Source organism: Lepidochelys kempii, chromosome 10 (assembly GCF_965140285.1).
Source record: "Lepidochelys kempii isolate rLepKem1 chromosome 10, rLepKem1.hap1, whole genome shotgun sequence".
In the NCBI taxonomy this organism is placed as follows: domain Eukaryota; kingdom Metazoa; phylum Chordata; order Testudines; family Cheloniidae; genus Lepidochelys; species Lepidochelys kempii.
Genome location: NC_136389.1, coordinates 28357193 through 28371509, shown reverse-complemented (window position 1 = coordinate 28371509; position 14317 = coordinate 28357193). Strand labels below are relative to the sequence as shown.

The 14317-nt window shown below is 39.7% G+C and overlaps 1 protein-coding gene across 20 annotated transcripts in view; it reads left to right on the top strand.

The window, feature by feature from the left end:
* Positions 1 to 14317, top strand: part of RBFOX1 (RNA binding fox-1 homolog 1) — a 2430619-nt gene that overhangs the window by 1445689 nt on the left and 970613 nt on the right. The window lies entirely within an intron of this gene.

Genomic DNA, 14317 nt, shown 5'->3' with positions numbered 1-14317 from the left:
GGGAGTTTGGGGGGGTGGTCAGGGGCAAGGGGTGTGGATAGGGGTCGGGGCGGTCAGAGGGCAAGAAACACGGGGGTTGAATGGGAGCAGGGGTCCCAGAGGGGCACTCAGGAAGGAGGGGGGGGGGATAGGGCAGGAGTTCCAGGGGCGGTCAGGGGACAGGGAGCAGAGGGGGTGGATGGGGCAGTCAGGAAAGAGAGGGGAAGTTGGATTGGGCGGTGGGGCGGCAGTTAGGGGCGGGCTGTCCAGGGGTGGTCAGGGAGAAGGGGTGGATGGAGGGGGCAGGGGTCCCAGGAGGGCAGTCAGGAAGGAGGGGGAGGATGGATGGGGCAGGGGTCCCCGGGGGGGCTGTCAGGGAAAAGGGGAGGTTGGATGGGCAGGAGTCCTGGGGGCGCCATCAGGGGGCGAGAAGCAGGGGGGCTGGATAGGGGGCAGGGGCCGGGCCATGCCTGGCTGTTTGGGGAGGCACAGCCTCCCCTAACCTGCCCTCCTTACAATTTCAGAAACCCAATGTGGCCCTCATGCCAAAAAGTTTGCTCACCCCAGATCTAAGCTGTCCCCGATTTACTTGCTTGCATGAAAAAGTAACTTATGTCTATCATTGGAGAACTCAAACTCACACCACAGCTTTGAGCATGACTTTAAGCAGCAAAACAATAAACCTGACAGTTCTAACATGAGGAAATACAAATCCATCAGAATAAAAGAATTGTTTTATTGTTTCCTGGTATGTAGACTGACATAATACGAGGTCCTAACAGGAAGTTTCATGTTTTGAATGATCATAATATCAGTTCTTTTACCACTTTCTTGTTCTTTCTGTCATTCAGACATGTAATTATGGAATTTCACAATTCAAGTGATGACAATTGCTCGTGTGTATGTATCCCTCTATCGCCACTTAATCCAACTGCATCTAGCAATTTTTAATTTGATAAAGTGGAATTGAAGTGACAGCAGATGACAGAGGTGCCAAAACAATAATGTGACCTCCCACTGAAGTGTCAATGTGTTGGACTGCATGACTCTTACACAAGCAGAGTGCCCAAAAGGCACATTGACAATATTGTTGTTATGCGAGAACCTGTAGTTAAGACAGGAGAATAAAATGGTTTAAACCCTAATATGCACACTTGTGATGTGGCTTCCCCTTTATTGTTGTTCCCACTGCCTTTGTGTAAGCACTTGATTGGTATTGTTCATAAAGTTCCTTCAGAACTTTAATATGATGAAGCTTCCTCGAAAACCTTTTTATGTTTTTCTAAATCTTATACAGCTCTGCGCCTTTTGTAATAATTTAAGTCTTGAAGGAACGGTTTCTTCTTGACTCTTATGGAGCAGCTATTCTTTCCCTTCTTTTTATGCCCCTGACGGGAAGTGGGGAATAGCAAGGAAATGGCAAATTGAAGGATAGTTTTCTCCTTTTTTTTCCTCAAGTGGGTGGTAATGTAAATAATACCTAGTTCCAATTCACACCCATCATTTTGCCTTCTGTTTTAAGTATAAGTTACTGCTACTACTACTATTATTATACAGTGGGTGTGTGTCAACAGCCTGACTTGGTCATCCTTGCCCTTTGTTTACAGTGTATATTAAACAGACAATATAAAAAAGTTACATTTTACACATTGATTATGGACTGATGATTTTGTGGTATTTTGCTTAGGCAAAATGTTCATACTTTAATGGTTGCATTGATGTAAGTGGAAATTCTGAGTCCTCAGTACCTCTGAAATGTAAGTCTCTTCTTTTAGTACATGAATATGGATTTTAGGTATCTTAGGTACTCGTCTGAAAAATTTGGTAATGGTATTTATAATATCTGTTTACTTTCAAATCTGATGCCATATCTAAATTGAATCGTATACTTTCTATGATCTGTTCTATCAAAACTCACAATAACACTGTTGTTGCTTTTAAAAACTGAAGAATAATACATTTTTTGGTCATTTAATATGACTTGCACTCTTGCCTTTCAGTTGATATTCTGTTTGTTCAAAAGCATAGTTTTTGATCATTTAGATACTGGGATGCCAGTATCCTTCCATTAAATTCTGGATTGTTGTTTGGGGGTAGTTGCATTATGTAAAGTTTTATTTGCCTGCTTTGTTTTTTCTCTGTTTTTTTTTTCTTTTTGTATTTGCTCCCTCTCGTGAACTTAAATGGTTCAGAACTATGAAAATTACCTGGTAATATTCCCTGAAAAGTTAAATGAACATGTCACAGGCAGAATTTTGTATTCTTTAGGGTTTATTGATATTAAACATCAATATCAATAAACCCTAATATCAAATGTGAACATCATATGGAAGACGGGGGACATTCCAGAAGACTGGAAAAGGGCAAGTATAGTGCCCATATATAAAAAGAGAAATAAGGATAACCTGGGGAATTATAGATCAGTCAGTTTAACTTCTGTACCCAGAAAGATAATGGAGCAAATAATTAAGAAATCAATTTGCAAATACCTAGAAGATAATAAGGTGAAAAGTAACAGTCAGCATGGATTTGTCAAGAACAAATCATGTCAAACCAACCTGATAGCTTTCTTTGACAGGGTAACAACCCTTGGGGATGGGGGGAAGTTGTAGATGTGGTATGTCTTGACTTTCGTAAGGCTTTTGATGCTGTCTCACATGACCTTCTCATAAACAACTTGGGAAATACAACCTAGATGGAGCTACTATAAGATGGGTGCATAACTGGTTGGAAAATCATTTCCAGAGAGTAGTTATCAGTTGTTCACAGTCATGGTGGAAGGGCATAACGAGTGGGGTCCTGCAAGGATCGGTTCTGAGTCCAGTTCTGTTCAATATCTTCATCAATGATTTAGATAATGGCATCGAGATTACACTTATAAAGTTTACAGATTATACCAAGCTGGGAGGGGTTGAAAGTGCTTTGCAGGATAGGATTAAAATTCAAAATGATCTGGACACACTGGAGAAATGGTCTGAAGTAAATAGGATGAAATTCAATAAGAACAAATGCAAAGTACTGCACTTAGGAAGGAACAATCAGTTTTACACATACAAAATGGGAAATGACTGCCTAGGAAGGAGTACTGCGGAAAGAGATCTGGGGGTCATAGTGGATGACAAGCTAAATGTGAGTCAACAGTGTAACGCTGTTACATCCCAGAATGATGTTTGCTTTTTTTGTATGAGCAGGAGTATTGTAAGCAAGACATGAGAAGTAATTGCAAGACATGAGAAGTAATTCTTCTGTTCTACTCCGTGCTGTTTAGGCCTCAACTGGAGTATTGTGTCCAGTTCTGGGCACCACATTTCAGAAAGACATTGACAGATTGGAACAAATCCAGAAAAAAGCAACAAAAATTATTAAAGGTCTAAAAACCATGACCTATGAAAGAAGATATAAAAAAGTTGGGTTTGTTTAGTCTGGAAAAGAGAAGACTGAGAGGGGACATAACACTTTTCAAGTACATAAAACGTTGTTACAAGGAGGAAGGAGAAAAAATGTTGTTCTTAACCTCTGAGGATAAGACCAGAAGCAATGGGCTTAAATTGCAGTTTAGGTTGGACTTCAGGAAAAGAATTAAACTTCCTGACTGTCAGAGTGGTTAAGCTCTGGAATAAATTGCCTAGGGAGGTTGTGGAATCTCCATCATTGGGGATTTTTAAGAGCAGGTTGGACAAACACCTGTCAGGGATGCCCTAGATAATACTTAGTCCTGCCTTGAGAGCAGGGGACTGGACTAAATTACCTCTCAAGGCCCCTTCCAGTTCTATGATCCTATGATTTTTTTTCCTTTAGAAGAATAAGTACCTTATTACCAATACAGTTTTTGGAAAGTTTTCAACAGAAGTCATTGGTCCGGGTTAACTGATGGTGTAACTCCTTCAAATGCTTTAATTTACATTTTACCTCAATATTATATTAACTCATTTTTCTTTAAGCCCACAAAACTCTTAAAGGGTGAATTAAAAATTCACACTCATTTTTAATTTGTAGTATACAATTCAATCAAATGGAGTATTATGAAGGCTGAGAGAGAGTTAATGACTGAAGGGTTATTTGATGGGAGATATCTGTCAAAATATGCTGAAAAATAATTAGTCTAAGTCTATAAACAGCTTCAAATTTACTCTGACTATATCTAGCCAAGTAACTTTTCAGCAATTGTCAAACTAAAAATACAGAGGGGAGTCAGCTTTTAAAATTATACAGAAATTTGCATAGGCCTGTTAAATCAACCTGATATGAACTGGAAAGTGTTCTAGGCCTTCTTTGTAATTGCTGGAGTTGGAACTGAGGAACAAATTACAGCAATGGGGGCTTAGCAATTCAGTTTTTACTCTCTTGCACATTGCTAAGCGTAGTACTCCTGAAAATAATTTTTCCAATAATAACCTGTCCCACGCGCCAAATACATACACAGGGTGGATTATACAAAAATTGATTCTATCCTAAGATAGTGGCTTTCTAAGATTTGTCATTACAATTTTGTTACCTGTATTAGTTTAAACATGTGTTATCATTAATAACCTGACATTCTGTGTGCATACCTCATAGGCAGGTGCAACCTTACAGGGTAGGTTGCCAACGTTTTATTTGCAAAAAAATAGTACACCATTGTCCCACTCCTGCCCCGCCCCTTCTCTGAGGCTCCACCCCCTCTCACTCCATCCCACTCCTTCTGGGGTGGGGCCAGAAATGAGGAGTTCAGGATATGGGAGGGGGCTCTGGACTGGGGCAGGGAGTTGTGGTGCAGGAGGGGATGCAGTGTGCAGGCTCTTGGAGGGAGTTTGGGTGCGGGAGGGGGTGTGAGCTCTGGGAGGAAGTTTGGGTGCAGATGGGGGCTCAAGGTTGGGACAGGGGGTTGGGGTATGAGAGGGGGTGCAGGGTGCGGGCTCTGGGAGGGAGTTTGGGTGTGGGAGGGGGTTCAGGGCTGTGGCAGGAGGTTGGGGTGCAGCAGGGGGTGAGGGCTGCAGACTCCAGGCGGTGCTTAACTCAGGTGACTCCTGGGAAGCAGCGACATGTCTCTCTGGCTCCTAGATGGAGGGGCCAGGTGGCTCTGCGCTCTGATCCTGCCTGCAGGCACTGCCACTCCCATTGGCCACAGTTCCCGGCCAATGGGAGCTGCGGAGCTGATGCTCGGGCGGGGGCAATGTGCGGAGCCCCCGTGTCACCCCTATGCCTAGGAGCCAGAGGGAGATTCTGGCTGCTTCCTGGGAGCTGCACAGAGCCGGGCAGGTACCCTGTCTGCCCCGCTGTGGATGGCCAATCGGACTTTTAATGGCCCGATCAGCAGCGCTGTCCCTTTTTGACCAGGTGTTCCAGTTGAAAACCGGGTGCCTGGCAACTCTAATACAGGGTGGGATGGCATTGATTTTTAAATAGAACTATCTCAGAATGTACTTTTGCACCACGTAGTGCAGGGATCAGGTGTCACCGGCCACTCACTCCCACGACAGCAGGGCTGCAGAGAGGCACTTGCACAGCCACAGGAACCATTCAGCAACAGCGCAGCCTCCACGTCCCGGGCAGGGGTCTCTGTTCTATTATGCAAACCTCCACATTACCCAGATCCCTTCCTTCGCCCCCAGCATGAGCTACGTGACCTCTGCAATATGTAGTTCATGCTGGAGGACTAGGCAGGGATTCAGATGATGTGGAGTTTTGGATAAATAGGAGAGTACTGTTTGCCTATGCGGGGGAGGGAGATTTTTCATTTGATTTTTCATATCAAGTGGCATATTGAAATGGCTGCGAGGTAGAGATGATGGGGACATCAGCGATATCCATTAGCAGGGGTATCCATAGAAAATGTGAGGGAATTAACTTTCCTACTTGAATCCTCATATAGGCAATACAAAGCAAAGTTGTGCTCAACAAGATTACAGCCATATTGTATGTGAGCCTGCAGATGTCGCCTATTCATCTGCAATAAGAGACCTTTACATTTCATGCAAACTGCCTAAAATTTGCACACACAACTTTGTTGAACTAGTTGGTGCGATTGCCACCTATTTCGAAAGCCTGACTGAAGCTCAAAACAATTTATAGGAAGTATGTTCAGAATGTACCCGTTTCAAACCTGTAGGTGTGATTACATGACTGTGAATACAAGGATGTGTCCAGTCTCATGCTGTGATACTATCACAGAAGCTCTGAAAGCTTTTGCCTTTGCGTGATAAAGTAATCATGATCTCAGCTGATACTCAGTGTCTCCTCTTTACCCAGAGCTATTTTTATAGATAAATGCTTCCCGTTCCATGCTTTTATTTATTTATTTATTTTGGACTGGCACTGGCTTTCAATAGAGCATTACCTGCAGATACTCTAACTTCATCTTCAATTCTTTATTAGCTGTTGAATTTGAATTTATTTTGCCTCATATAATACAGAAACTGAATGTTGAAATTAAAACTAGAGCAGTTTTGCATTAAGTATTACTAAAAATATTTACTGCACCAACTATTTAACCTTAACACTGGGTTGCTGGGAGTTATTTGGTTTTACAGACCTGAAGCTTCATTGTATCCATATTGATGCAGAAATAGTGTCTCTTTTTTAACATGAACTCAGTGTCATTCTATAGAATTTGATGAAATATTTTTGGAATTTACCCAGTTGGACTGTTGGAATTTTTAGACTCTGCTGATTGGTACCTAAATAATTGGCCAGATTTTCAAAAGACCTGAGCTATGACTTGAAGCTCCAACTTTTAATTCATATTTACTCTCTCAAAATTTGGGCTTGTATGTTTGGAAAAGTATATATAATTCAGCACGTAGACTGGACTTTACCCAGCTTAAAATTACTGTAGGCTGGGTGGACGTCTTTCAGTGGGCTGGTGCAGTCAAAGGCAGCTGTATAATGTTTAAACAGGATTTGTATAACCACTACAGTGGAGAGCAACCTCCAGGGCTCAGAATTCCAAGCATACCATAAAGATTTTCTGGGACAGCAGCTAATAGGTTATGTATTGTTGCATAAAATCCTCAGGGGTAACATTTAGTGAATTTAGGCATCACTTTTCTGACCCCCTTTATTTGTCAGGCCTTTTGGTTTTCCTTTTATTACTTGCAGTAATATCTTTCAGTGTTGTCTTACTGTTGTGACCTTTTGTCCTAAGTTAGGAAAATTTCCACTAATATACTACTGTACATACGAGTACAGGTAGTGTATTGTGATTTCACAGCCAAGGCAAAAGTTATTTACCACCTCCTTTCACTAAAAGCTAGTTTCTGCTATCCTTACTCGTGCAGAGTAGTATCGTACTCTGCATATAACAGCTGTTGAAATGAATGAAGCTGCTTACGGAACTTACTGTAAGCAGAATCTAGCAGTATATGTGCTTATTTGCATAAATCAGCCACTATATAGTTTGCCTTGTAGTTGGTATCAGTCGCTCATTGCCTCTTATTAATGAACTTTAGATGCTAAGGAGGAGATGCAGTTCTTTATTCCAGGTCCGTATGTGCCTAATTATGAGTAATAACCAAATCCTGCATTGACTGATTAGTAGAAGCACTGAACATTTGCACTAAAAAAGCACTAACTAAATTGTGCGTTAGAGTTTAGTACTCAAAAAATGAATTCAAATCTTTTATTTTTTTTAGTTTAAATAAAAATAGGTAAACCCCTCTGGGAGAGATTTGGCTTTCAAGGTTATTGGGGCCCCAAAAATATGTTTTCATCTGACCCCTTGAGACATGGGAATGAATCATTCTGAGATTTATTGCTTGATATAGACTCAGATGTTTTGGGGATAGCAGTGTTGTTCTCCTGTTAATGATCTAACAGTAAACTCCCACCACGGTGAATGACCCTGCAAGGAGTACAGATTGAGGCTGGTGTGGAGAACTCAGATCTCTAAGGGGCTTATCAAAACAGAATTGTTATCTACTTTCCCTTGAAGTTAGTTGGAAAAGTACCATAAACTTCAATAGGCTTTGGGTTAGTTCCTGAATTTCCACCACATCTCAATTAAGAGCCCTACTGCTTAGGGGCAGCTTGGTTTAGAGACTGGATGACAAGTAATTCCCCAGACACACGCCCATCCTTGCCAGTTCATCCCAATGACAGTGGTTTGCTGGCCCTCTCTAAGGCCTCTCAATGGAGCCCATGTGTAACAAGTTGCATGATAGGGACCTATATCCTCTTGTGCAGGGGAATTTGCAGCTGCTTTTATCCACTTCAACAGAAGCGTCTGACGTACTTTCTGTCTTCAGGTTCTTCCACCATTGTTTATGCCTACTTATTACAATTTATACCTTCAGTAAACATGGGCCTACTGATGCAAACTTTGAAATGTTTTGTGTGGCATGTTTAATGCTGGTCAGTGCTTTAATGTTAATTGTAAAATGGGTGTATATATTTAATTCACCATTCAACATAATAATTTTACTTTAAGAAATTGTTTACTCTCTCTGAAGATTTCAGTTCCCAATATTAAATCATGGACTATCCACTCAACCATTTAGTTTTTGCCTCCCTTAAATACTATTACCAAAAGGCACATGCACACGTGTGTTCGCTCACACATGTATCAACATAAAGTCTGTTTTGTTAGACTCTTGCGCTTTCACAGTTCAGGTTAGCTGCACATTTGATCCATTCTGTAGACCCCTCCAGGTTTTAAACCACAAACTTTTACCTCCTGTAGGTGAAATTTCACAATTCTTTCACACTCAGACTGGCTGCTGGGCTACAGAACCTTGGGTACTAACTATGAACCTACTCAGACCTGCTGAGCAGTCAGTTGCCTGCTGTTCTTTCCTTCGGAAGCTGTGATCAGCAGTGAATACAGTGACACAAAACAGCCTTCTTAAAACAAATTATTGTTTAATCTTAACAATAGGAACAAAACGTAACAAGAAAAAGGATTTAAAACAATAAAATGTCTTTCCATCTTATGCAAGGGGATCCTGGTAGGTCTAGATACCCCAGTTTCAGAGGGTTCCTTCCCCTTCCTCAAAACCCATGTCTCTCCTTCAGGCAGTGAGTCGTTCATTCCCCCTCAGTCTTATGATATGCCTTCCCCCCTTTCATGGAGGGTTGATTCAGTCTTGAGAAAGCTGGTCCGGTAAACTCAGCGGGGTTGGGGGAGGGGATGGAAGCATGTCACAGTTAATAGTCCTGGGTATTAGCTGAGGAGCTCTTATATGGGCTATTGTCTGTCTTCCTGGGCAGTTTTTCTGACAACCCAATATATGCATACAGTAAATTTCTCTACAGTACACAAACACTGTGTATATAGTATTCATAAATTATAACCAGCAACTTCAAATCCATCATACATGGGTGTGTTTGTGCGTGCACACAGACACATGCACATTTGAGAAGATGACAGGTTTGCAATGGCTGCTTGAGGTCCCCACCTACAACTGACAACCAATACTTGTGTTCCTAGACCCTAGGAATGCTGAAGTTGGCTTGGGTGAGGTTCCCAGGCTGTTGATCAATAGGGACCATCTCATTTTTAGCAAAGGCTAAGGTCACAATCCTTATTATTGGCCCTATCTGTCAGTCAGTTCCCCAGACAGAGGAGGCACAGCAATACCTGCAGGAATAGGGTGATTTCAACACTTTGGTAGGGGGACAGAGGTTATTGATTAACATGCCAAATCAGGGCCTCTGAGCATCATGCAATAGGCTTATCAAGGTGCCCATGCCTGGATTATAAAGGGCATGAAAAGACTCAGAGAAATACCTTTCCTGTATCTGCTGGTCCCTATGCCTTCCCACCAACTTTTCATGTGGACAAAAGTCCCTTATAGTCATTGCATCCCTTTCCTAACCTGTAATACCATTAATTTTCTGATTTGCAGTTTATCTTCCCTCAGGTGTATTATTGGTATCTGTTGTCAAGTAATTCTCAACTTTGAGATTTGCCCTGTAGCAGTAATGATATTTTCTTGCTTTTACACTTAAGCTTTTATGTTTTGTAGTACTGTGCATTGTGCCCCAAACTTTCAAATTTGATTACCTAATGTTATGTGTGTAAGTCCATAATTAGGTACCTAATTAAAACTCACCTTTTTTTAATGGTGCAAAGCATGCATTGCTTCCAATGAACAGATTGTATGTGAAGATTAGTCCACTTACATAAGTGTCTAAATATAAATGTCGGTGCTTAATAATATGCACCCATATTGGAAAATTTTGGATGATCTATTTTGATGTCTTTGAAACATTATTGATGACTCTTGTGTGAAGGCTAAAGTAAGGGTTAATGCATTTTTCTCTTATTCTTTTTAGCTGGTACATTTTATTGTCCTTCTGTTTGATAGGTGATACAAAGACTTCATGCTTTATATATAAACTGTGTGCTGTCCTGAGTTGATTTATGTCATCTCAGCAGTTTTGCACAGTTCAGCTGAAATTTTCTTCTTGTTGATCAAGGTCAGAAAACCCAGGGATTGTGCCATTTATCTCAGCAGCTTGAACACTGAAATAATTCTTGTGGAGACTTGATGTAATATCAAAAGAACTGGCAGTGGTGGGGAAAATCCCAGCTTTTTGTAATCGTGCACTGGCTGTTATCAACTATTAAAAAGTGCACCAAGTGCAGTGTATGGACTATATTCTTGCAGAAAAGAATACTGGTTTTCAAAAAATAAAAGTGGAAATGTTGAATTTTTTTCTCATATCAATGGATTGTGCTACAAAAGAGCAGGTTCCACTTGTATCCTATCGGAAAATGATAAATATAAGTTAGGGATGACAGTGCTTCTATATTAATTTAAAATTAAAATGATGGTGATCTAAAGAGTTCACATACTTCCTGCCTTAAAACCAAAGTAGGGTTCTGAGGATTACACTTATTTATTTACTTGATAGAACTGCATGAAATCCACCAGGTTAGGTTTGTGCAAGTTTCTATGACATAATATCAGTTACTATATGCTGACACAGTGTTCTAAACCTTGCAAAGAATACCCTTATGATCAAACAGCCTATGAACATGTTAAAACTGTTGTGCAAAAATCAATAAAATGAACAACTTTGAACCAGGAGAAAGACTGTCAGTAGGACGTTTGTGGCTAATAAGTTCCAATAGCATAATCATTGCTTTCTCCCACGTGAGAGAGAGAGAGAATTTCCATTTAATCTTGGTTATCAGAATGTTAACACTGAAAAATCTACATTTGTAGAACAAAGCACCTTTGAAATATTGGTCTGTAATAACTGGGATATTACAGTTCATAGTAATAAAGTGGATTCAAAATTTACTTGAATATAGTTTTCCATCCCAGTTTCTGCAGTTTGCTTAAAAAACATTCGGACAGGAAAAAATGTTAATTGTCCTGAAGCCTTTGTATATTAAGTATAATCTTGCAAATGATTTCCACTTTCTCCAGTACATATGTGAGATTCCCTTTTCTGATTTTTTTTTGTCATTATTATTTAGAAGTTCTGTATTGTAATTGCAAGTTCTTGTGATGGCACTAGTTAATGACAGCACAGCTTCTGGGAACCAGGAATCCTGCCTGCGAGGAAGCCAACTGGATATTCATAATTTAGCCAGTAAGCTAGAGTTATTTTCTTTGTCATCTTAAATTTTGTAATGATATAAGTAAACAACCCATGTGCCACTGAGTGGTATGTGGAAAGCAGAATACACTCCACTTTATTATTTATAACATATTTCACAGAACAGTGTCCCATATATCAAAATACAGTGTAAAATAATACTGTTAGAAAACTGACTCTTCCAGATAACAGAGTTACCAGGGAGGGGCGGGGGCTGGGGAGAAAGCTCATCCCCTATCACAACTGTGTGAAGGGACGGAATGAGACTTGTTAGTTATGAGCAAGGAAGATAAGAAAGCAATGTGATCCAGGTGGCAGGCGTGAGCAGGCCATTGAGACATTTTTAAAAAACAGGCAGTTTTGAACAAGATCCCAGAAAGAATGGGGAAACGTGGATATTTCTTTGCATAGCAGTAATGTGACATTGCTGTGGCATTGTGATTAGGTGGACAGCTTCATTCTGCACATGAAAGAGTTTAGAAAGTTAAGGCCTGGGGAGCAATCTGGACACAATGTATGCATATTGCTTACTTTTAAGAAAAAAAGTAAATCCCACAATCATACACTTTGATTAATATTCACATTTTTAAAGTATATTCACTTTGTCCATAATATGTGACACTCATAATTCTAATATTCTATAGTACAGCTAGCTACAGGGCAATACTGAATGCTTGTTATATGTCAGCTCTCTCAGAAAGAAACATCACATATTCTTGGGAGAGTGAGGGAAGAACAGTATAGTCAATGCACATGTATATCTGGTCCCGCTCTGTCACTGGTTTACTTTGGCCTTGTGCAAGTCATTTGCCCGCTCAGTCTCTCTTTTCCCATCCATAAAACATTGTGTTTCCTACTTCACAGGTGCAGTGTGACGGTTAATTTTTGCTGCCATTGAAAATACTTTGACACATTGTATTTGTTAATCATTGATACTAGAGGGAAATTTTACTTACACACACTGCTATGTATGTGTGAACTGTGAATGAGAGCACACCAACACTGCAGAGTGACACAAAAGGATGATCATTTATATGATATACAATGTGATTAAAGCTGATCTTGTTTTAAAGTATGTTTACTGTTAGCTTTGGGATTTTGTTTGAAATGTTCCATGCAGCTAAGGCACACTTGAAAAATCTTTCTACATGAAATTCTCACCAGTCAGGACTATGCAAAATTCTCAATCACCTTTTTATTCAGTGTTGCCTTTTGCATCTCTGAAAGGGTTACAGAATACTACCAGGCTAAAGACTGTTAGAAATGGCGTTTCATTATAATTCAACAGGTATGAGCACTTATATGGGAGGACAGAGGGATGAATTATCAGAAATTAAAACATAGCTACTTGGCCTCTGTTACTGCTACTAAAGGTAATACAGATCATGAGGTGGATGCGAGAAACACTGGAATATCAAGGGGTTTGAAGAGGTTTATAGCCAAATTGAATAATTGAAGGCCTTGGCCATGCCTAATATTACCCAGTGCTATCAGTCTTTAATTTCCATGAATACAGATTTGATGAAATGAGACAGACAAGGCATAAACAAAAGGAAGTGATCTTGAAATATGTTTTTGCCATCACCTCTTTCAGACATGTTTAAACAAACTTACTCTATTGTTTAAACTATTCAAACTTAGCTGTTGAAAATATGTTTGGTATTTTCTAGTGTATCTTTCAGTCATCTTCACAACTGGAGGGGAAGGGCAATATCTGCAGAAAAACCACCATATTTTCATCAGCAACAGTTCAGCTAGCTACTGTAATGAAAATAAACCAGTATCAAATTGTACAGTCTGTTTGATTGATAAAAACATGGAATGTAGAACTACATATATATGTCTATCTTACAATCGTCATATAAAATTTATTTTGTATGTAACCCATAATTTTTTTTAAAAGTCCACAAATTGTTAATCATTATAAAGACTATCTATGTTGAAAGAAGCACAAAAGACAAGTTTTAAACCCCCAGAATAAACTGGAGTTCTATATCAAAAACATCAAGGTACTGAAATTAAATAAAAATTAAATAACATGCCTGGAAGCAAAGTAATGACCCATCTGTTCATCTAAGCCTTACATTTCCATCAAAGACAAAATCTCATTAAAAGTATATCTTTGATTATGGAACAAGTTTCAACTGCATGAAAGTTGTATTTGTTCCGAGCCATGTGAACTGGAATTTTTTTTCTTGAAAAGGGTGAACGTGCATTATCTGACTTCGGGAACAGTAGTAAAGGTTATATGAATACAGTTTTGGGGAAAAGATAATTGCCAAGGTATTAAAAACATATTTCTTTTGTTAGGAGTGATCGCTTCCATGCTGATTTAAATAAGTTCAGACCCCATCTACTGTGATTTTCTGTAACTGTAGGAAATCATTAACTTTAGAGACTTTTTAATAGTACAAGATAGTAAGATTTTTCAACACTCACAAATTCTTAGATTTTTCTTTAATTAATCTGATTGGAAAGAAAACGTCCTTCCCAAGTGTAGTTGTGTATTCAGAGAAATATTACATTTGAAATAAATTCACTGTATGTTTTCAACTGAAAATGTATTCGGAAAGAAACTTTGAATTAAATGGTTTCACTGAGGTGCAAGCTCACTGTAGGACTTAACTTTTATGAACCTCAGCATTTCATGTTCAACTGGATTGGTGATACATGGAGATCATTTAGTGCTGCCATTCAAAAACCCTGCCAGATTTGAGATTTCACTGACTGGTGCTGTTACGTCTCTTGTCTTTTTCCTCCTCCCAGTTAATCCGCATATTTTAGCAGGTCCTATGGTACCACAGTAGGTACT